We start from the raw sequence: 23,289 nt of genomic DNA on the forward strand, positions 1-23,289 counted from the left end.
CTCAATTTACTACTTGGTTCAAATAAAACATTAAGAAATTCAGAGATTCTAATTTCTAAATATTTTCTACAATAACTCATGGCTTAATATTTATTTATGGATCTGTAACTGTTTTGATCCGTTTCTGCTGTTTTCTGCCCAAGCTGTTCTGTTGTACCTGGAAGAAGATCCAGCCAGACCACTGACTTGAGTAAAGTCTAGGACTGTCTTTGGATCCCAGACTTGCCAGATGGCAAACAGGAACACTTTCCATCACTTTCAGATTTTAATTTAGTTGGGCTATAGCACTTACTTGAATTTACAAGTTTCACACCAAATTACTAACTTGCTCATTTGTTGTCAGGCCTCCTTATTCTACTAATTTTATTTTGATTTTGAAATTATTTTTCTTTGGATTATTGTACTCCATTTAGAATAATAGCAGTAAATACAGAGGTACTTGATGTAAGTTCTGCTTCCTCCCCTCACTAACTTAATTCAGCCTCACAGAAACAGGTGCTGGATGAAAACTAATCCGATCTTTGTTACATGCAAGTTAGGAAAATCTGATAGGCTGTGGAATTCCATTTTTTTCTGAGATTATTAGAATTGTATTATGAATGATATTGCACTATGTTGAATCATATATTATTTGTAATGTGCTTTTGATTGCCTTTGTATGACTAGATATGTGGTTGAACAAGTTTCATATATTTTTGTGTTGTGGAGCAGAGCAATAAAAAGTGAAAGTAGCAATCATTCTCCATGGTATCTTTAATAAAATTGGATTTTTCCTTTGAGATCCTCAAGGAAAAATCACTATTCTCAGTATATCTGTCTCACTTCAGAATAAAAAGAAAAAAAAAAACCACCAGAAAAAAAGCAAACAACAATCAAATGCAAAACACCTTCAGGTCATTATGGTCCACTGTTACAAAACTGGGATTAAATTTTGGCCTGAATAGCAATTGTTCAGTCCATTGTAGAAAACAAGAAAAATGAGAGTGGTTTCACAGCTGTAGGTAGGGGAAACATTTAAATTTTGGCCTGAGGAGTTTGCACAGGTGAGCATCCCACCACAGTGATCAGAGACTCTGTAAGCAGCATTCTGCAAATGGGGATGATGCCAAATATGTGCTGCACATTCACACACACTTACCCTGATGAGCACAGTTGGGCTATTTCAGCAGAACTGAGAAGCAGCCATTGAGTAGGGAGGCAAACATGACAAAGGACTGAGGTTAAGATGTGTGGGGTTCACCTGGGCTTGGACACCAGCTCTGCAAATATGTACCTGGGTTTCACGTCTAGGAGGAAAAATGACAGTGGGTGGGTGGGACAGGAGGAGAGGGAATGCAGATGGGAAGGCCAGGACTAAAATTAGCAGCATAGAGCATCCTCAGGCTGTGTGGGTAAATTTATAGGGCTTGGACACCGGTACATGGTTGTTTCCACAAAACTAGTGGCATGCAGCCATTGAGGCACCAAGTCCGTGGAGAGACTGTTTTGGTTTCGGCTGGGATGGAATTGTTTTCTTCAGTGCCTGGCATGATGCTATGTTTTGATTCTAGGAGAAAAACAACGTTGATAACACACCGATGTTTATAGTTGCTGCTAAGCAGTGTTGCAGAGAGCCAAGGCTGTCCTCAGTGAAGGGCCCAAAGAGCTGGGAGGGGTCAGAATTAGGACAGCTGACTTAAACCGGCCAAAGGCATATTCCTTAACACATGACATCAAACAGAAGGATTTTTGAAGGGGGTGGGAGTTCATCTCGCTCTTCCACTGCTCAGAGTCTAGCTGGGATCAGGTAGGGGGTAGTGAGCAATTGCTTGTGCATCACTTTTTATACACATTCATATGTACATGTATTTGTCATAATCATCATCACATTTGCATAGGTCTCTTTCTCAAGCTTTGATGATTCATCCCTCCTGTGGGCAAAGTTTGAGGCATGGAGGGAGTTTGATCTGTGAGCTGGAGTGGGCACGATCGTGCATGCCATGATGTTGTCAAGCAGGGGGTCAACACACTCCTATCTATCTGTCAGAGACCTAAATGACTAATTATTACCTGAACCACCTTTGTTAATGTTGTCAGCTCCTCCAGTTCAACATCCAAGGAAAGCTACCACCTTTATACCCATGGGTGGCATGCAATCAGTACCCACTTGCATGGAGCCTTAGAGATGTGGCTGGGCCACCAGCAACAACACCACTAGGAAAGCTGAGCGTGACCCAGAGAGGCACGGCATGGTCTCTGGGCTTTTTCTGCTGAATTTGTTTCAAAGGGATATGGGAGAGAAAAGAAAATGCAGCAGCTACTGATAGGATAAAAGGCCTCCCAGGAGATGTCTGACTTCTTGAGTTTGATGTAGAGCCATGTTCACTTCTACTGCAACTAGGAAATGCACATTATCAGGCAAAAAGTGCAATACCATGATCAGAAACAGGACAGAAAAGATGACCTTCCTCTACTTCACATCTTTACATCTTTAATCATGCTAGGGCAGTTCCAGGTATTGTGGCTCAGAGAGCAGCTGAGGCATCATCTTCAATCTAGCTGAATGATTACGTGGATTATGTTGTGTTCTAGTTGAATGATTACCTGGGCTACGAAGTCCCTCAAGAGCAACCCAGGTATTCTCAAGTACAAGTGGACAGTAATTGCTTGACAAGGGAGCGTGTAATTTACAGCCTCATCAGTCATAGATCAGACAGTATTTCCATAAAAAATAAAAATGTTTTGGTCTGTTGAGAAACAGAATCTGCAAGAGTGCATTTCTTTAATGGAGATTCGCTCAGTCCGGTAGCGGAGTGGGAACCAATTGCCAAAGATACTGGAGGACAGAAATGAATACAGATAGGAACTTTTGTTAATCATCACTGTATTTTCCCAAAGTAATTCTGGGTTCCTTTTTCTCCTCAATAGCACTCCTTTTGCTTACAGAGTTTGTAAGAGAGGAAGTATTGCTTGTTAAGGTGACTATGGAAAAATTTTAATTTTCCCAGGTTTCTGGGAGGAGCCATAAGCTAGTGTGCTTGTTAGCTGTAGCAGAAATCCCTTGGTATTTGCACCTGTTCACAGTTACGGACTGAACACATAAAGGTCATGAGAAATGTTTAGTCCCCTCAGCCTCTTGGGCAGACAGAGAAAATGTGGAGATGGGAACCTTGCTACACTGCTGCGTAAACATGGATAACAATGAGAATAACTTCCCCACCTGAGGTATTTTACTCCATCAGTTACATTTAGAGTTACCGTACAACACGTACATGTGTGTTTGCATACACCACAGTTAATGGCTAAGTCAAGTAACATGGTGCTTCAGTAGCAGTCTCGTGTTTGGTTCAGAAGATTACAAGCATTCCATATCATTTTCCACCATTGTGCAGGTGTATTGCACTGTAGGCAAAGGATATTACATGAATATTACAGATGATGTTAACACAGTGGTTTTCTTTTACAAAGAAGAGTATTCTGAAAAAAAGGATGAGATGTGTCACATCTATTATTAATGCAGCACCTTCTCTTCCTTTAGGTTGTTATCCCACTGATTTCAGTAACACTGATGGTGACTGATAATAAGAGCATAAAAAATCCCATTGTATTTTGTTAGTTATACTTTTGGTATGAAGATTCAAGGAAAATGATTCAGGCTACTTGCAAGAGGATACTTGTAGGTGAGTATGACATGCCACAAAAAAAAAAACAGCATTGTTCTCCATGATATTTCTGAAATACATTTTGGATTGGTGTTCAGACCAGTGTCTCATCTCTGACAGAGACACAGAAAGGGAGAAACTGGCCTCCAGTACTTGGAGCATCTCTTGATTCCAGTGTGGTTGAAGTATTAGAAGGACGTAAGTGTACAGAAGGATGCACCTTTGTATCTTTTCAAAGAGAAGTTTTGACATGCTCTGAAATGGAGGGAGAAAATCAGATTGAAGAAAAAAAAAAGTCCTTTCTTATGAAACTAATACATATTTGTTTTGCATGATGGCTCAAAACATGATTTTGTGATCAGAATTTCATGGAGTATTAGTTGGTGTAGACTACGTAGACTGTGAACATGCTTTGACTGTCAACAGGACAAAAAAAAGAGTGTGTGGAGAACTTAATTTTTCCAGATCCAGGGAAGTAACAGAATGTCAGCAGCTCAGAAAACAGTTGTGTTGGTCTTTTTGCTGCAACACTTTGGTTCTTTCAAAAATTCAGGCAGAATTGGATGACATAAACAGAGCAGAAAAGGAAGGATGAAACAGATGAGTGAAAGAAGGAAACTGCAAAAGGCTCTAAGTCATTGTTTGGTATCTTATGAGGAAACAAAGCTTGAGGTCTACTTTCATCTGAACAGCTGGTTACAGGGCCCACTTGCTTCTCTGAGCAGTCAGGTGTGGATGTTGTAAGGAATTAATGCAGAAGAAAATATGGTGGAGCCGACGGACAATCTTGGCTCTTTCAGAGAAAGCAAGATTCTGTCATGGTGAATAGATGGATTGTCATTTGCACCAGAAGAAAAAGTAAGAAAATTCTGTTTTGCAAAATGGTGCTGTAACAATCTATTTATATTGCTGCGCAGGCATGTGGAATCTGACAACTGCAATCAGTACTTCACCTGGAGGTGAGTACAATTGTACAAGTGCAAAACATAGTATCATGACCTCTGTGTGGTTTGGTTGTCAGAAAAACTGACTGGGTTACCTTTTGGCTGAGAAATATGCAGACATAACCAACTCAGTCTAAGATAAGAACAAAATCTTAAGTTGCACTACATTTCTTGAGGGCATCTCAATAGAATAGAAATGAACATCACTACTAATTGGCAGCTATGCCATTAAGTTCAATTGAAATTAATTCAGTTCTTTGTGAAACACACTGTGTAAGGACTTCCTAGCTAAAAAGACTACATTAGTAACATCAAGGCAGATATAAAAGCTTTGTCATCAAAAATATGTCTAGCTCTTGGCTCTCAGTGTATGCAATTTCTGAAGTCTCGCATTCTTAGGTAAGAATAATTTAAGCTGTAGTCTCACATTTGTTGCTGATTTGAGTTCTGTTCTTGTATAGAAAAGATGTTTAATCCCTGAGTGGCAGTGTGTGGTCGGCACCATGAACAACTGCTGGGGAAGCTTCTATGAGTATAATAGGGATGTGTTAACAGCGTCATTTTGCACAGCTCAAACTTTATTTGAATGCTAGTCATTCACAAGGAGGTAATTAATTCATAATTATGGAGGGTACTGAAGTTTTTTAATGTTCTTTGCTGAAATGAAATACCATAATTCAACACCTTGGAGCTCAGGGAGCTCATGTGAGACACGGCAGCTTTGATGACATCTGTATTTTACATTCAGACTATGGTCTCAAAGCTTATTCTTCCCCATTGTAAGTGCCTTCATGATGCATTCTTGGCTTTCCTAAATCAGGGTTCTTGTTCTCTCCTTTTGGAGTTATTTTTCTTCATATCACATGGGATATGCTTTCTGGAGCCAAGAACTTTACTGTGGCTCTCTCATACCTGAGATATGTGCCTTGACAAACAGGCTGTTGTGGAGACTGAGCCGGCTGTTTTCACTGGAATGTACAGGTAGGTTCAGCAAAATTCTTCCTGAGGAAACTGGCACACAGGCTCCCACTAAAATAGGATGGTTTTGACAAATACACACTTTCTAACAAAATGGAAAATTCCATGCCGGTCCTCTACTTGCAGATTTGCCACTTAAGTACAGTTTGCTTGAGAAGACAGGGCAGTACTGTCTGACAACTTACAAAAATCTCAAAAAATAGTATGAGAACAAGAAAGCAAAATGCAGATGCACTCATAACACACAAAGTCAATGGCATTGTAGCATCAGCAAGACAAGGTTAAATGTTACACTTCTGACTGAACTTCATTCTCATTTCAACTGAACAAAATCACAGTACTCATCTGTTCCCACCCTTTTTTGTCAGGAATCTTTTTGCAACCATTTGGTGAACAGATCCTCTGATTGTTCTGCATCAGGTAGGTCCGATTTCCAATACAATTTTCTTTGTTTTTCTTCTCCCCTTGCATCAAAGGCTACCTACATTCTGAACATCCATGCAGTCATCTCTGAGGATAAATTTTATGTTGAAGGGAAATATGAGGAAAGAGAGCTTCAAGAAAAGGCCGCACTCCTCCTTCACATTACAAATCTTTCCAGTATATTTTCCTTTTCTCTTGCCTGACCCCACTGTTATAATCTGCAAATGATCTTCAAGGGCTATGCAAAGCACTACAGCAAAAGAGCAAACAATTGGAGGACTGTTTAATTTGGAAACAAATAAGAACGGACAGCCAGGTAAAGGACACCTTATTTGCCTTCTTGCAAGAACAAGGAGATATTCAATCATATTTAAAGCAATGTAGTGTAAATCCTACCAAAGGGAAATGATTTTATATTATGCAGAAGCAGTAATGCACAGCCACAGGATTTAAGTAAAGCCAAGGTCAATAGGAATAATGAGGGAATTCAGCATTTGTATGAGTAATAAGACTATAAAATTATGTCTGATGGGAATTTGTGTTTTGTTAAAGAAACATTAAAACAGCATGTTTTTAAAAACCATCCAGGGGTGTTATTAAATATAGCTCATAAATGAAGCTGGTGAGAAATGTAGGAAAGACTAAAATACAGAAAGGGTGAGGAAAGTGATCTAGTTCTTTTCCAATATGTGAGCCTGGAGACAGGACAGGACACAGCTCCAACCTCCTCACATCCACCTAAACTATGTGTGCTGACCAAAGATCAGGCAAGAGCTGCTCAGTCAGACTGTGCTGACCCATGGCCACTGTGGAGGGATTCAGTCCAGACAAGGTTGTACCTACTGTGGCCAAGGGAAGAGGAGCACAGAATCATAGAATCATAGAATGGCCTTGGCTGGAAGAGACCCCAAGGATCACCAAGCTCCAACCCCCCTGCCACATACAGGGCCACCAACCTCCACACTTGACACCAGACCAGGCTGCCCAGGGCCCCAAACAACCTAGCCCCAAACACCCCCAGGGATGGACGGGGCATCCACAGCCTCCCTGGGCAGCTCTTCCAGCATCTCACCACTCCCTCCATAAAGAACTTCCTCCTGATATCCAACCTAAATCTTCCCTCCTTCAACTTCAAACCGTTTTCCCTTGTCCTGCTATTATCTACCACAGAATCACAGAATCACAGAACGGCCAGGGTTGGAAAGGACTTCAAGGATTGTGAATCTCCAACCCCCTGCCACAGTCAGGGCCACCAACCTTCTAGACCAGGCTGCCCAGGGCCCCATCTAACCTGGCCTTTAACACCTCCAGGGATGGGCATCCACAACCTCTCTGGGCAGCCTGTTCCAGCACCTCACCACTCTCTCTGTAAAGAACTTCCCCCTGATGTCCAACCTAAATCTCCCCTCCCTCAACTTAAAACCATTTCCCTTTTTCCTGCAGTTATCAACCCTTTCAAAGAGTTGATTCTCCTCCTGTCTGTAGGCTCCCTTTAGGTACTGAAAGGCTGCAGTGAGGTCACCCCACAGCCTTCTTTTCTGCAGGCTGAACAAGCCCAGCTCCCTCAGCCTGTCTTCGGAGGGGAGGTGCTCCAGTCCCTTGATCATGGCTCTCCTCTGGACCCTCTCCAGCAGCTCCCTGTCTTTCTTGTACTGGGGGCTCCAGACCTGGACACAGTACTCCAGATGGGGCCTCACAAGAGCAGAGTAGATGGGGACAATCACCCCCCTGTCCCTGCTGGCCACCCCTCTTCAGATGGAACCCAGGATACCATTTGCCTTCTGAGCAAATCCATCAAGACCCCCATGTCCTTCTCTGCAGGGCTGCTCTCAAGGACCTCTCCTTCCAGTCTGTATGGATGCCTGGGATTCTTCTAGCCCAAGTGCAAAACTTTGCACTTTGCTGTGTTGAACCTCATCAGGTTCACCTGAGCCCACCTTTCTAGCCTCTCGAAGTCCCTCTGAATGGCATCCCTTCCTTCTGCCGTGTCCACTGCACCACTCAGCTTGGTGTTGTCAGCAAACTTGCTGAGGGTGCACTCGATTCCATCATCGATGTCATTGATAAAGATGTTAGAGAGCATCGGTCCCAAGACAGACCCCTGGGGACTCCTCTCATTACTGGCCTTCACCTGGACATGGAGCCATTGATGACCACCCTCTGTCTACAACCTTTCAACCAGTTTCTTTTCCTTCGAGTAGTTCACCCATCAAATCCACATCCCTCCAATTTGGAGATAAGGATGTGGTGAGGGACCATGTCAAAGACCTTGCTCAAGTCCAGGTAAATGATATCAGTCGCCTTTCCCTTGTTCACCAATGCCGTCACTCCATCATAGAAGGCCACCAGATTGGTCAAGCATGACCTTCCCCTGGTGAAGCCATGCTGGCTGTCTCGGATCACACGCTCATTCCTCATGTGATCAAGCATGTGGTCCAGGATGATCTGTTCCATGATCTTCCCAGGCACAGAGATGAGACTCACCGGCCTGTAGTTCCCAGGGTTCTCGTTTTTCCCTTTCTTGTAAAGAGGAGTGACACGACCCTTCCTCCAGACATCCGGCACCTCACCTGACAGCCACAACTTTTCAAATATGATGAACGGCAGCTTGGCAACCACCTCAGCCAGCTCCTTCAGAACCCTGGGATGCACGCCATCCGGCCCCATAGACTTGTACACATTCAGTTTCATGAGGCAGTCTTGGACTTGCTCTGTTCTCACAGTGGGGGGGGATTTACCACCCCAGCCCCCACCTAGAGGTTTAGGGATGCAGGGCTCAGGGACATGAGAAGTACTGGAATCCTGGCCACCAGTAAAGACCGAGGCAAAGAACTCATTCAGTACCTCAGCCTTCTCTTCGTCTGATGAAGCCAGTTCTCCTTTTACATTTACCAAAGGAGGTACATTCACTTTGGCCTGTCTCTTCTGGGCAATGTACCTGTAGAAAGTCTTCCTATTGTTTTTCATGTACCACACCAAGTTCAGTTCCACCTACGTCTTGGCTTTCCTGATCCCACGTCTGCGAGTCCAGACGGCATCCCTGTATTCTTCCCAGGTGACATGCCCTTGTTTCCAGAGCTTGTACGCACCTTTCTTCACCCTCATAGAATCAATAAGACTGGTAAGACCACTAGGATTAAGTAGTCCAGTCAGCAACTCATCATCACCACACTACTATACCATGTCTGTGTGTCATCTACCCTTTTCTTCAAAACCTCCAGGGACAGTGACTCCACACCTCCCTGGGCAGCTTAATCCAATACCTTGTCACTTTTTCTGAGAATAAATTTTTCCTATTATCCAAAATGAACCTCCTCTGGCACAACTTAAAGCTATTATCTCTTGATCTACCACTAGTTACCTGGGAAAAGAGGCGACCTCCTACCTCACTATAATCTCCTTTCAGGTGGGAACATCTTTCATCACATTGGAGCACTGTGCTTTGTATCTCTTTGCCAGAAGACAGGATTTTACACATCTTAATAAAGAGAAATGCTAACAAAAGCTCCACAGTGTTGCTTTCTGTAACATCTTAAAGAGATGCTTCACTTGCTTTCTCATTCCATTCTAAATTTCATTTGTTATCCATGTAAACGGATTGACGTGACTTAGCTTGCTAATGAGGTCAAATCCCTTTATCCTAAATCTCTAGAAGCTTTTACTTTACGGAAAAAAAAGGCCTTTGTGAGAAATAATTTCTTTCTTAATTTATTTTTATCATTACTTTATCTTAATAACATAGTGAAAACATTAAAGCAATTTGAAGATATTTATTTAAATATGTTTTATTTAAGCAAATGAGGGATTTTCTTGTAAAATATGCTTACTGAAAATGAAAATATTAGGATTATTTAATAGCTGAATGAATTACAACAATGACATTATTCTGCATATATCTATAGCTTCAAGTGTGCACTCTGAATGTTGAGCTGAATGTAGACTGCGTTAGATCTGCATTAGAACTGCAGTATTTGAACTGAAGAATTTTGGACAGCAAAGTCCAACTAAGCCAAAATTTCACATTAGTAAAAAAAGTGACATGCTTAAAATAAAGCCAGGCTTTATTCACCTGTCTGCTTTAAGGCTGCTTTCGCACGTGTGTTAATGAAGTAGACAGTGCAGTCAGAATAACAAATGTTGTGAGTACTGGGTGTGTAACAGGAAGGAATCTTTATTTTTATTTTTTGTTCAGTGGAGAAAATAGAAAGATTTGCCCACCCTGATGCTAAAAATATAGAATAATTATCATCTGAGGCAAGTGCACTTCTGACCTAAGAATACATACATGCTTGTCTATTTTCAACTCCACTTTGTTATAATAAACAGATGAATTTTTCTTCAAACACAGACTTGAAAAGCAAATACAAGTGACTGATGAGGTAAAAAAAAAAAAAAAGTCCCAGATGTAGAGCAGAAGAGAGACCAGCTGCCTCCAACTCTTTACTACTGCTTCCACTGGTAGATGAGGGGTCCAAGACATGCCACAGTCTCTCTGCAGATAGTGGTATCAGTGGCAGTGGCCTCAGTGACATAGCTCTGCCTCATCTGTGGCATCTATGTTCCTGGACAAGGTTCAATATGTTTCATAGCATGGACGTACTTGGTTGCTTTCAAAGAATCACAGAGTCACATACAGCTACAAGATATGGTTTAGTGGCTTGTAGTAGCAATGGTGGAGGAAGGATGGTTGGACTAGATGATCTTGTAGATCCTTTCCAACTTCATGATTCTATGATTCTACGATAATGGCTGAGGTTGGCAGGGACCTCTTGTGTCCATCTGGCCCAACCCCCGCTCCAGAACTCAGAGCAGAGGGCCCAGGGCCGTATTCATGTGACTTTTGGAGATCTCCAAGGACGAGACTCCACAGTCTCTGGGCAACCTGTGGAGGAGATGGGAAAGCAAACACAGAAGTTCTGGTGTACTCATAGGCACTGAGGTAGATCTGAAAGCCTGGACCCAAGAAGTGTGCCAGAATCAAAAGGTGGATCAGATCCTGGATATGGGTCCAACCTCAGCTCTTTTTAAATGTCACCTCTTCTGAAGTCTTTCGTCCTTACATCATTCCTCACCCTCTAATCCAGTGCCAAAGGAAGAAGGACAAATTGCACTCCCCAAGTATAAAGGTCCCTTTTTACTTAAGGCCATATGAATGCATATAGGCTGCGAAGCAGGAACATCAGCAGTTATTAAGGAATGAAGCCCTGTCTTCCAGAAGGGGCTAAATAACCAATTTCCTCCAGGAATGCTCTTTTCAGAATTTCCATAGAAGTTACAGTTATTCGTTTGCGCCGCAGAAAAGAGCTACGCTTCTAAGAAACAATCTTAAACAATGTCAAATAAAAGCTGCTTTCACTGCCAGTTGAATACAAATCAAGTAGTTTTTGTCTGAAAAAAAAAGATGGATAACCCAGTCCAGGTGAAAAAAAATGAAGTGAACGTAATCACTCCAAAACCCGACTGTTGTTTTGCTTGGTAAGAAAATCTCCTTTCAATACCTTCTGCCAACTCTCTTCAAAGTTTGGCTTCTCTTCTGAAGAGACGCAGAATTGCAGGCAAAATCCCTCTTACTTTGCAACTTTGGGCCCTGTTTGTTTTGGACGTTGCGATCTATGTATTTGACTCACTAAGCTGACTCTGTGAAGGGGCTGTGCACAGCTGTCCCACACAGACCCACCTGAATGCACAGAAAGACATGGACACAACAGGGCAGAAAGCAGGATGAGGACCTGTAGAAGTCAAATGTGTCATAATGCAGCTAACTGGGCATCTTTAAAAAAGAGGATCTAAGCCAAGGGGGTAGCGAGGAAAACCATAAATGCTGGCTTCATTTAATAAACCACTTGCTCCCCATTTTGGTCCCCACCATCGTCTCTGGCAGGAGGTGGGGGCAATTAACAGAAGAGAGCTGCTGCAGCCAGGAACACAGGGATGCTTTCAGCCCCCATTTTCTCTTGTCTTTCTTCATAGCAGGCAGTTTTAGGCCAGTACATTGTGTCCTTCATACACAGAGGAATTAAGCAGTTCTGTTCCTGCCCTGCAAATTGCCTGTGACAGTGCCTGCTAAAGGAAATGTTTTCTCTTTCACTTCAATCTCAGAAAATATATCCACAATATGTATACACAATGAAAGATAACATTTATTTTCTGTCCTCCAGTCTTCTAAGCAATCCAATCCAACCATTTGATGTATAATCAGAAACACATGACTTAATTATTTCTGAAGGTTTAAGTACACTTTATTTCATTTTTTTTCTGATGTTGCAGACATACACAGTTTTGTGGAACCATTCCACCCACTGTATTCAAGTGGAGTTGCCTTCCATTAAATCAGTCCAGCTCTTTTATGTTTAGAAAATAAAAACAATGGATTGCTCTCTGTCTCTCTCTTTTTAAATTTTAAGTCCTTGAAGTTGAGCATATTACATTTTCTCTCCTTATTTTTTTTTTTTTTTTATTTCTTGGCTGGGATGAGGGGAACGGAATTACCTGCTTAACTTAAAATAAATGAGTCTCTTCAGAAGCAAAATTTCAGCTTAACCCCTGGCTTTGCATGTAAGAGTTCTTTCAGATTTTCCCATGTGAACGATATAAATCCATTGACTTTCTCTGAGGGGGGCCCCTCAGCTCTTCCAGACAGAATAAGGGGAAGTCATGCATGGCCAGAACACCAGAGGTTTTGCCTCCCAGCAGCAATGGCCCTTCCAGGGCTGTGGGAGTGGAGCAGAGCATTGGCCAGATGTGTGCAGACAGTGCACAGCTGAGACAGAGCTCACTCCCCAGCCTTGTTTAAGCAAACCCAATGCCTAATCCTTCTGAGCACAAAGGTGTTGGGCTGAGCAGCAAGACGTGAAGTGTTAGCTGTAGTTGACATAGAGAATATGAAGCACTTCACTTCAAGTACACTGATATTGGTTTAATCCTCTTTTAAGAGGAAACAAAACTCATGTCTCAAGAAAACACTGGAGAAGTGACTGTCAGTACTGAGGAAGCCTTGGTAATATGAATTCGCAGACTGCTTCTCCTAGTGACAACCATACCCTGTGGTACCACAGGCCCAGCACTGCCAGCCAGTCGAGGGAAGGGGTTGTCCTGCTCTGGTCTGTGCTGGTGCAGCCTCAGCTCGAGCACTGGCTGCAGTTTTGAGTGCCACAATATAAGAAGGACAAAAAACTATCAGAGAGCATCCAAAGGAGAGCCACAAAGATGGTGAAGGGTCTATAGGGAAAGACACATGAGGAGAGACTGAAATCCCTGTGTTTGTTCAGCCCAGAGCAGAAGATCTGAAGAAAGGCCTCATGGCAGCTACAGCTCTTCACAGGGAGCAGAGGGGCAGCGTTGAGTGACTGATGGTGTCATTACTGGTGACAAGATGTGGTGTCACCACTATGGGCTGGAGTCAAATTGCAGTCCATGAAGTGGTGACACGACTTCACCATTGAAGAAAAAGTTCGACACACCCCTCAACAACTAAAGTGATGTGCACTGTCCTCTGGGATAGGAAAGCGGTGATTCTTCTGGATTTCCTGGGACCCGGACAAAACATCAGCTTGATCCAGAGTTAAGCCAGAGAAGAAGTCTGTCCTTCTCTTGCAACACAGTAACACAAAATCCAATACCAGTTTGAAGACTGTGGAGTACAGCACAAGCCTGGGCGGCACTGTCCTAGCACACCCACTGTACAGTCTGCATTTAGCACTTCCTGACTTCCGTCTCTTGGAGCCAATGGAAGATGGACTGCATGGGCAACATTTGCCTATATAGGATGCTGTCATAGCAGTTTTGAAACAGTGGTCACCTCTGACAGTGCAGATTTTTATAAGCACAGCACGCAGGCTCTTATTCACCACTGGTAAAATACATAGCTTCTGGTGGCGGCTGTGTTGAGAAATAGTGTTTTGTAGCTTTAGAATTTGCTCTGTCAAATAGTGTTTTTGTGCTCTTTGCATCTCCTGTATTTTCCACAGAAATAAAAGGAGGTACTACTTTCAGAGCGACCCACATATGAAGCCTCCTGAGATCTTCTGGTCTAGCCCACAGTGCAGCTCTAGCCACCCGATAGCTAATTTGCTACTATTTTCTTATTATTCATGGCCTCCTACCATTGGTGGAGCTGCAGCAGCATGAGGAATATGCCCAGGTAAGGGTGCTGAGCCCAGCTGCTCTTACAATTTCAATAAATGAAATAAAACTCCAAGTCAATACAGGCAGCCATGCAACACCAATTTGGAGCAAGACCACAATCAGGTCTCCACTGAAAGATTAAATTTCTCTTCACAGTGAAATTCACAAAAAAAAGTGCTTGCAGAAAAACTTGTAGACCAGACTTAAACCAGACACATGAGCATAGCTCAGAGATTCTTTGGGCAATCAGGTGCCCGTCTCTGTGGGCTCAAAATTCCCCTTCATCACAACCATTGAACAGTCTCCTGGAGGGAGAAATGAGCAGCCAGTGGAGCTGAAATCTGAGCTTCCACAAGAATTTCTCTGGTTGTTGCTGTTTTCAGGATTGAAATGGCTGTGAGACATGGAGTGGGGCGTCTGGGAGGACTCCCAGCACTGCGGTTATTGCTTGGGTCATCCCAAATGGTATGGTTGCGTTAGAAAGAAATTGCAGTCGTTACTCCTCAACCCATCTTTCCAGAAGCAAGAAGATTTTCCTACTCTGAATAAACACTGAAATAGCATTTTTCAGTATAATTCTTCATCTGAAGACTACAGCTGTCATACTGCAAGCATTTCCTCTAGCAGCAGTGGGTATCTGCGCTGGCAGTGATGCAGATTGGCTCTATTTTACTTGCCTGTGGCAATCTTTTTTTTTTTTTTTTGCTCATTTTTTTAGAGCTTTTACAAACCCAATAGAAGCAAAATGAGAAGAACTACTAGCATAAACCTTAAAGCATAATTGACAAGAAATGTGATACGCAAAACTACATTTCATGGGGTTGAAATCGCCTTATCCTTCTGCCCATGAGCTATAAGAACGGACACAACAACGAACACCACACCATACATCAGATGCCCTCCACAGAAGCAATTTTCTAACATATTCATTACAGATCAGTACTTTCTCCTCCATTTCAGTTTTTTGTTTGTTTGTTTGTTTGTTTGTTTTTTTCGCAGAGAAATGAGGATGATGTGATTTTCAAAGTCTGACTATAGAAAAAGGAGAGGAAAAGAGCTAGAGCACCTCCCCTATTGGGATAGGATGAGAGACCTGGGGATCTTTAGAAGAGAAGAGAAGGCTGTGAGAAGATCTTATAGAGGCCTTTCAGTACCTGAAGGGGGCCAACAGGAAAGCTCGGCAGGGACTTTTTATAAGGGCATGTAGCTACAGGATGAGGGGAAATGGCTTTAAACTCGAGGAGGGTACATTCAGAGTAGGCAGGCTGGATGGGGCTGTGAGCAACCTGGTCTTAGAGGTAGGTGTCCCTGTCTATAGCAGGAGGTTGGAACTAGATGATCTTAAAGGTTCCTTCCAACCCAAACCATTCTGTGGTTCTGTGATAAGACTCTGTTCAAGGCTTTAGACCCACCGTTTAAAATTTAATACTTAAATTATATTCCTCAGGCACACCACAGAAAACTGAATGAAACATATGCAGATCAGCTAAATACTTATACTAAAACTGAGTCTAAACTCACCCTCCTTACAGCCTTTAATCACAAGAAAACACAAAGTCCTCCTTTCCTCCCTCTTGCTTTCCTACTTCTACAGCTTTCTTCCTCCTTCCTGAGGTGAGCTCCCGACAGTGATAGCAGGGCTGTGCTCCGAGCCACCAGGACCTGTGAGTCAGCATCCTTTCCCACAAGGCTCAGTAACTGGGATTTTTCAGGAAAACAATGCCAGCTTGTTATGTCTCAATGATTTGGGGTTTCTTTTGGAAAACACCTTACATTCAGAAGATGAAAAAAACGCACCACCTAGAACTTTGTAGGTGAGCCAAGGACCCAGTGTCTCCCCAAGGGACACCTTACCAAGACAGTTCTAAAGTGCTCAGGATGGGGGGAAATGACTCCATCTCCCTCCATTCATTTCTGAATACTACCTGCTGAACAGAGACATCTCTGGAGCGAGGTTAAAAATCTCCAGCGCTGAATTTTAAGTCTAGTGTTCTATTGCAAAAGAGGAACACAGTTGACTACGGAGGAATGGTAGGAATTGTCTTATTATAATCCTTCTAATTTGCTGCTTAATTAGCCAACTCTGGAAGCGCACATTAATTCCTACCATTAAACATTCTATGGGATGGAATCCCTGAGGCATGATAGGAAACTCAGGAAGCTGCTGATTAAGTATTTGCTCATAGGCGTTTTAACCTTAAGCAGGGCCGAGCAGCTAACAGGATGGATGCTTCGTGTGTGTGTTGGATTTATTGTTGCTCCAATTTCACTGGAGCATATTATAGACCTTATAATACCTGCACTGTGGGAGTGATGATGATTCTTCTCAGGACTGTATTTTCCCACTTGAAGGGTTTTCCTAGTCATTACCCTTCATATAACCCAGGCATCTTTGTTGCCAGATTCTTTCTATTCAGCATTCTGTGAGTGTCTGAGTTTGTCCTACACCCTTCAGGATTGTAACCACCCTCCCACTGTGGTATCAGGGGGAGGAGGAAGATATTTGTGGAAAGAAGTGCAGTTTCCAAAGCACCTTATAAATACAAAGCATAGCAGGGCACTGCCCTCTGTCACAAGCCGCTGTGCAGCCTTGCATGGGTAAAATGTGTCCAGTAGGTCCAGTTGCTCAACCAGAACAGAACCCCAAACAAATGGCAGCTGATTTTGAATTCACGTTTGCAGTGCTGAACAAGGGGCTGATAGAGTCTCAGGCAGAACTGCAGATGAAGCCCAGCCCCATTGCAGGCCTATACCGTGCTGCAGGCACCGGGCATATTGTGCCAGCATTCAATATCACACAGGGAGAGGTTTGCTGCTTTGAAGGAACTTCTGGAATTAATATGAGGTTATCACAGTTAAAATAAGAAGAAATATTCTTTTTTTTTTTTTTTTTTTTTTTTTTTTTGTCTTTGAAAGAAAAGGGCAAACATGTGGGCTTTATAATCCTTATGGATTCTTGCAGCTGGGTAAAATATAGTGTTCAGTCTCATGCTCCAGGCTCTGAAATTAGCGATATAAGAGCTCCGTGTATGGATTAAAACTTCCCAGGTTCCCCTGGTCAGGATATGCTGCACGTTAGGGTATCATTAATAAAAATGGAATATGTGAGCTAGTTTCAGGCTTACTGTCATAGTTGGGTTACAAAATTAGCTACAGAAGTGACTGTTTCTTCTGGCTGATAAATGAATCCAGAGCTCCTTGGGTCACAGACATCTTTCCAGTCCCTAAACAACTGCTGGCTGCCCAGGCTCACTTTCTGCTTTACATACTTATCTTTTCTCATTGCCCTCATGCCCATAGAATTCTGTGGAGTCACTCCAGACCTATGTGGACTCAAACTGGGAATGAGGGAACAAGACCCACTACTTTTGGGAGCATGTGGGGGACCAGTGATATTGCTCTGGAGGCACACGGCATTTTAGAGACTACATTCCACCTTATGTCCTTGTGCATCCAAAGAAAGGTATCGAAGCTGTGAAGAGCACAATTTTATGGGGAGCAGCTGAGGGAACTGGGATTGTTCAGCCTGGAAAAGAGGAGGCTCAGGGGAAATCTTCTCTCTACAACTCCCTGAGTGGAGGCTGGGGTGAGGTGGGGGTCACCTCTTCTTCCAGGTAACAGGCACAGGATGAGAGCTGATGGCCGCAGGATGCACCAGGGGAGGTTCAGGTTGCATATGAGGAACAACTTCTCAGAAAGAGTAGCCAGCTATTGGAACAGGCTGCGTAGAGCTTTTCAAGAAAAGGGTAAGAGTTAAACACAGTTAGATGGTGTAGAGTGGTCACAGGCATTGACTGATGGTCAAACTACATGATCCTCATGTTTTTTTCCAGCCTTAATGATTCTATGCCCTGCATGGTACCCACCAGCTCTCCTCTGTCCTCAAGACTTAAAGCCACATCCTCACTGCCAGAATTATCCACCATGACCCTCCCATCCTTTTTTTGGAAGCTGAGCAACCACGCTGATGGCAGAATGGTGGGTTTAGTCAGGAGGGAAAGCTTGGACCCTGCCCCAGGTGCAGGCAGGATATGGGGGCATCCTCTGCCCCAGGCTGAGTCAGGCCTCTTCCCAGCAGCCTCTCAAGACTGAGAAGTAGGGAATTAAGCCTGGCAGCCTCCTCCTGTCTGGATCTGCTCATGGGCAGGAGGGAATCAGCAGCACCAGGTGTGGCAAGGAAGTGGAGTAACCACCTGCACCCAAAAGGCTCGGTTTTTTGTGTGCATTGTATCAGGAGGTAGAGCTAGGCTATGAGTCCATGTTTCACAAAGGCAATTTCATCCTGCAGATCTGAAGCCTTTTCTGTGGGGTTAGGCATCCTTGTGTTGAGTATAAATTATTAGAGCCCTTGCAGGGTACAGAGAATCTGGGAGCATCACTAGGTCCCCACTTTTACAGCTTGCCATTGATTTTCTTATTGCTACTATTTGCTTGTGAGCAGGCTCTGTCAGCAGAAAATCACCCTAATACTGCTACAACCTCTTGGTTCTTAGTTGTCAAAGCAATCTCAAGAAACAGGTATACCTGTTTCTTCAGCATGCTTTTTTTTGTGATTATTTCAACAGAGGCACTCATTTGGAGGCACAGAGGAATTTTCCTGCATCATTTCTCTAACTTCTTGTGTTTTCATAGAATCACAGAATGGTCTAGGTTGAAAAGGACCACAATCATCATCTAGTTTCAACTCCCCTGCTGTGTGCAGGGTCGCCAACCAGCAGACCAGGCTGCCCAGAGCCACATCCAGCCTGGCCTTGAATGCCTCCAGGGATGGGGCATCCACAACCTCCTTGGGCAACCTGCATCACCACCCTCTGTTTGAAAAACTTCCTCCTAATATCTAACCTAAACCTCCCCTGTCTGTTTAAAACCATTCCCCCTTGTCCTATCACTACCCACCCTTGTGAAGAGCCATTCCCCTTCCTTTTTATATGCTCCCTTCAAGTACTGGAAGGCCACAATGAGGTCTTCCCGGAGCCTTCTCTTCTCCAAGCTAAACAATCCCAGTTCCCTCAACCTTTCCTCATAGGAGAGGTGCTCCAGCCCTCAGATCATCTCAGTGCCCTCCTCTGGACCCGCTCTAAGGGCTCCACGTCCTTCCTGCACTGGATGCCCCAGGTCTGGTCGCAGTACTGCAGATGGGGCCTCACAAGAGCCGAATAGAGGGGGACGATCACCTCCCTCTCCCTGCTGGCCACCCCTTTTTTAATGCAGCCCAGAACACAGTTGACCTTCAGGGCTGCAAGCTCACACTGCTGCCTCATGTCCAGCTTCTCATCCACCAGGACCCCCTGGTCCTTCTCTGCAGGACTGTTCTCAAGCAGGTCTTCCCCCAGTTTGCATAAGTTTTCAGCAAGTCAGTCTTGTTAGACTTTCAAAACACCTCTGACCAGCAGTAACTACCCATTCCTTGAATCCTTATGTCTCCCAGCCCACGCGGTGTAAAACCAAGCTGCTCTTCTCTACCTCCCAGAGACCGGAATAGCCTGGTTTCCCGCTGGCTTCACCTGCTGCCAGCCACTCTCAGCTTATTTTGTTGCCATCCAAAAAACACACCCTTCTTGAAGCATTGACGCATCTCCTGAGTGTGGACGCCCTTCCCGAAAATGTGGATCTATGTTCGTCTTCCCTTGCTCTGGCCAAGCTCCTGCAAGCCCCGTGGTATTGAGGCACCTTAATCTTTGATCTCTCTGACTTTCCTCAAGGCAAGGATCTGATCCATCTCTTACTGACAAAGAGTTTCCATTGCCGTGGGACTACTCATCCGTTAGGATTCACCATTTCACTCATCCTAGGTGTCATAGACAAAGCTGAGACATGATACAAATACCAATCCATCAATACTATCAATAGAAAGAAATCTTGCTTTGTGTGCTGAGAAAGTTCTGCATTATCAGAATGATGTATGTCTTAGTTGCCAGAACGTTTATGTAGTTATTTAGAGGTGGATGAAGGCTTTCCTTCTTAGATTAAGGGGGGAAAAAAGAGCAAAGTATTCTCCAGAACTTTCTGTGTTCATGGTTATTGAACCCCACCCAGCTCTCTTCATATATGAAATATTGCCAAAGCCACAATCTTTCATCATGTGGTTCCTTTTAAACAACTTCCTAGGTACTAAAGGTCATGGTGATTTTAAAAAAATAATGTGGTAGTATGAAAGAACTTTTTTTAAACGTGAAAAGACAAACAGAGGAATCCTACGCAAACTTGCCATAAATACAAGGGATTGTATTTGATGATGATGGGTGGAATAAACTATGTTCAAGTTGCATTCACCTGCTTTACTTTTTCTCAATTCTAATATAAAACTAGAATTATTCAGTTCACTGCAGTTCTGAGCCCACTCCAGTAGCCTTTGCCCCTAGATAGCGTAGACCTTTGACTGCTCAGGGAACAGTCACTTCCTCAGGGACTACATCCTTTGCTTTACAGACATTTCTATCCCTAAGTATAGCCAGTACTGGTTCTACCACGTAGGTAGAAGGAAGAAAAATGTAAAACTCTTTCTCTTCTTATTTTTTCTTTTCTTTTTTTCCTTTTCTTTTTTTCCTTCCCTTCTCTCATCACATTATATGAGTGAAGGGTGGGTATTTCCCATATTTGACCTATGCCCAAAATTGAATAATTTCTGATAGTCTGCAGAAATTTCTTTTTTTCTATAATTTGCTTACTTCTGAGACACCATTTGGAATTAATTCAAGGCTCAAAATTTAGGGACTTTGAAGACGATATACATGCAAATCAGATGCTTCAGCCTTGGAGACTGCAACATTGACATTGTACCAGGATGTGCAGATGGCTGTCTGAGAGTGATGAAGGGTGCTGGTCAGGCTGAATTCATCACTGCAGCCTGTTAGAACCCTGGTACAAGTTGTATTCATGGTGTGAGTGAGTGCAAGTGCATGTGAGCATGTGTGTGAGTGTGGGTGTATGCAGAGTTTGGTTAGAGATGCATGCACACTCCTGGCCAATCTTTGGAGCCTTAATTATCCATTTCAACTTTTTAAGAGTTACTAAATATCAAGCACTATTTAAAATGTTCAGGCTATAGCAGACAATATTACTGATTGGCAATTTTTCAATGAGAGCATTCACAAGTCACAGTCGGGGACCAGGAATTTACTGTGCTCAGTGATGTGCACAGCGTAAAATATCAGATGATTAAAGAGCTCAATATCTAGTTTCTTCTTTAATTTTTCATCTACCTCAAAACATCTTGTATTTTCTGAGACACAGGAGTCTGCCTCACGGGAGGATAGTCTCACAAAAAAAAAAAAAAAAAAAGAAATAGATTTTAAAAAATGGGTTATAGAAGACTTTGGGATTGCAAGGTTCTGTTCTAAGCCTGCAGTATTGCTTTCTAACATCCCCACTTTCTGAAGCCTGACCAAATATCTCCCTTCACCTGAGCCTGGCCCAAAGCAAGGCTGAGAAGGGAACAGGCACAGCTACCCTGGTCAGAGCACCTGGAGCACAGCATCCCTCCTCCAGACACCCCAAGTCTGAGTTCTGGCTGCTGCCACATGCCCCCATCCCTCAAGTCTCCCTCCTTTCCCACCTCACACCTCCTCTTTCCTCCTGCAACCTTCCTTGAAAACAAACCACCCCCCAAACCCACATTTTTTTCCAAGCAACCCTCCCACTTCTGTTTGCCTCATCTCTCCCTCATTATCTTGGGTCTTGCTTTTGTTTGTCTTGGCTATTTTGGGCTGGAGGCTCTTTGGGGAAAGGAATACAGTTAAAACATCGGCTGCTCATCATGTGAACCGTTTGATTCCTTCCAGCTGAGCAAAGCTGAATTGATAAATGAGGCATAGCTGGCTAAGAAGTGCCTACCTTGGTGTGGACACCTGCTTAGCTGAATCAGCTTTAAAAAGCATAATTCATCAAGAATGTACCTTTATGTCTAGGCAAAAAAAATAAAAAATCTTATTTTAAAAAGCACAGGTAACAGTTTAACACTGAAGTTTCAAAGGAAAACTAATACAGGCTATGCTGTACTGATGCTAATATATAGCATGTGAAATATAAAGAGGAGTTTATTACTGAATACTTGCACTTGGATCCCAAAAGTGATGTGAAAATTCAGAGAAAAATGAAAGCCAAGTATTTTAAGGCAATATATCTCATTTGCACTCTCAGTAAGAGAGCAAGTATTGCACGAGGCAGCCACAGCATGACTTATACTCAGTGGCTCCGAGCATCTTCTGCAGTACTGTTATTCACAAAGGTCCACAAACATTCACTGTGTCATTTACAATGAGTTATACATAATGAGTTGCAATATGGTAGTGTACATGCATTCATTAAAAAAGAAAAAACAGATCAAGTGTTGAGCAAGAAGCAACTGTGTCATCCACTGGCCTTTTAGTCTGATAAATTAATTCCAAAGATATTTTTACCACGTTGCTTCTTGAGACTGTGAGCACACTACCAATTGGTAAATTCTTGTATTAGATAGATCTAACATAGAAAGGATCGAGATGGAAATGTTTGTAAGGGGTGTGTAGCATCCCTCTCCATTGTGCTGCAGCACCCTAATGGTGCTGGCAGCAGGATGAGGGTTCTATTTTTAAACCTACATCCCAAACTTCTACACCTGGCAGAATCCTGGAAAAATCTAAGCTCTGTTTTCTAATTTGAGACTCCATCGTTATCATCTTTCAACCTATTTAGTTATATGCTTACATAATTTTCTAACAGCTCCCCTTGTAAAAGCATGTAACTGGTTTTGAATGAACCAAGGCAAATGTAGGATTTTTTCTGTGTGTTTAACATCATTTTTCAGCTACACTGGTAAATGAGATGCTAATATATAGCATGTGAAATATAAAGAGGAGTTTATTACTGAATACTTGCACTCGGATCCCAAAAGTGATGTGAAAATTCAGAGAAAAATGAAAGCCAAGTATTTTAAGGCCATATATCTCATTTGCACTCTCAGTAAGAGAGCCCTTTTGATGAGAACCTATCACTGCTACCAGGATTCTCTTCCTCATTCTTTGCTTAAAATCCTATCATCTGCTGTACTGGAATATTTGTCACGCAAGGTTAATGGCTTTTCCTTCCTTTACACAAGAGAAAGGAATATGTTGAATATCTCAGCTCCGTTTGTGTAGACTGAAGAAAGAAACAGAGCAGTCTCTCCCTGCAACCACCAAAGCCTTTGGCTTGCACTGTGA

This window comes from Lagopus leucura, unplaced genomic scaffold (assembly GCF_019238085.1).
Source record: "Lagopus leucura isolate 7727_CA_CO unplaced genomic scaffold, USGS_WTPT01 Super-Scaffold_100002, whole genome shotgun sequence".
NCBI classification, from domain to species: Eukaryota; Metazoa; Chordata; class Aves; order Galliformes; family Phasianidae; genus Lagopus; species Lagopus leucura.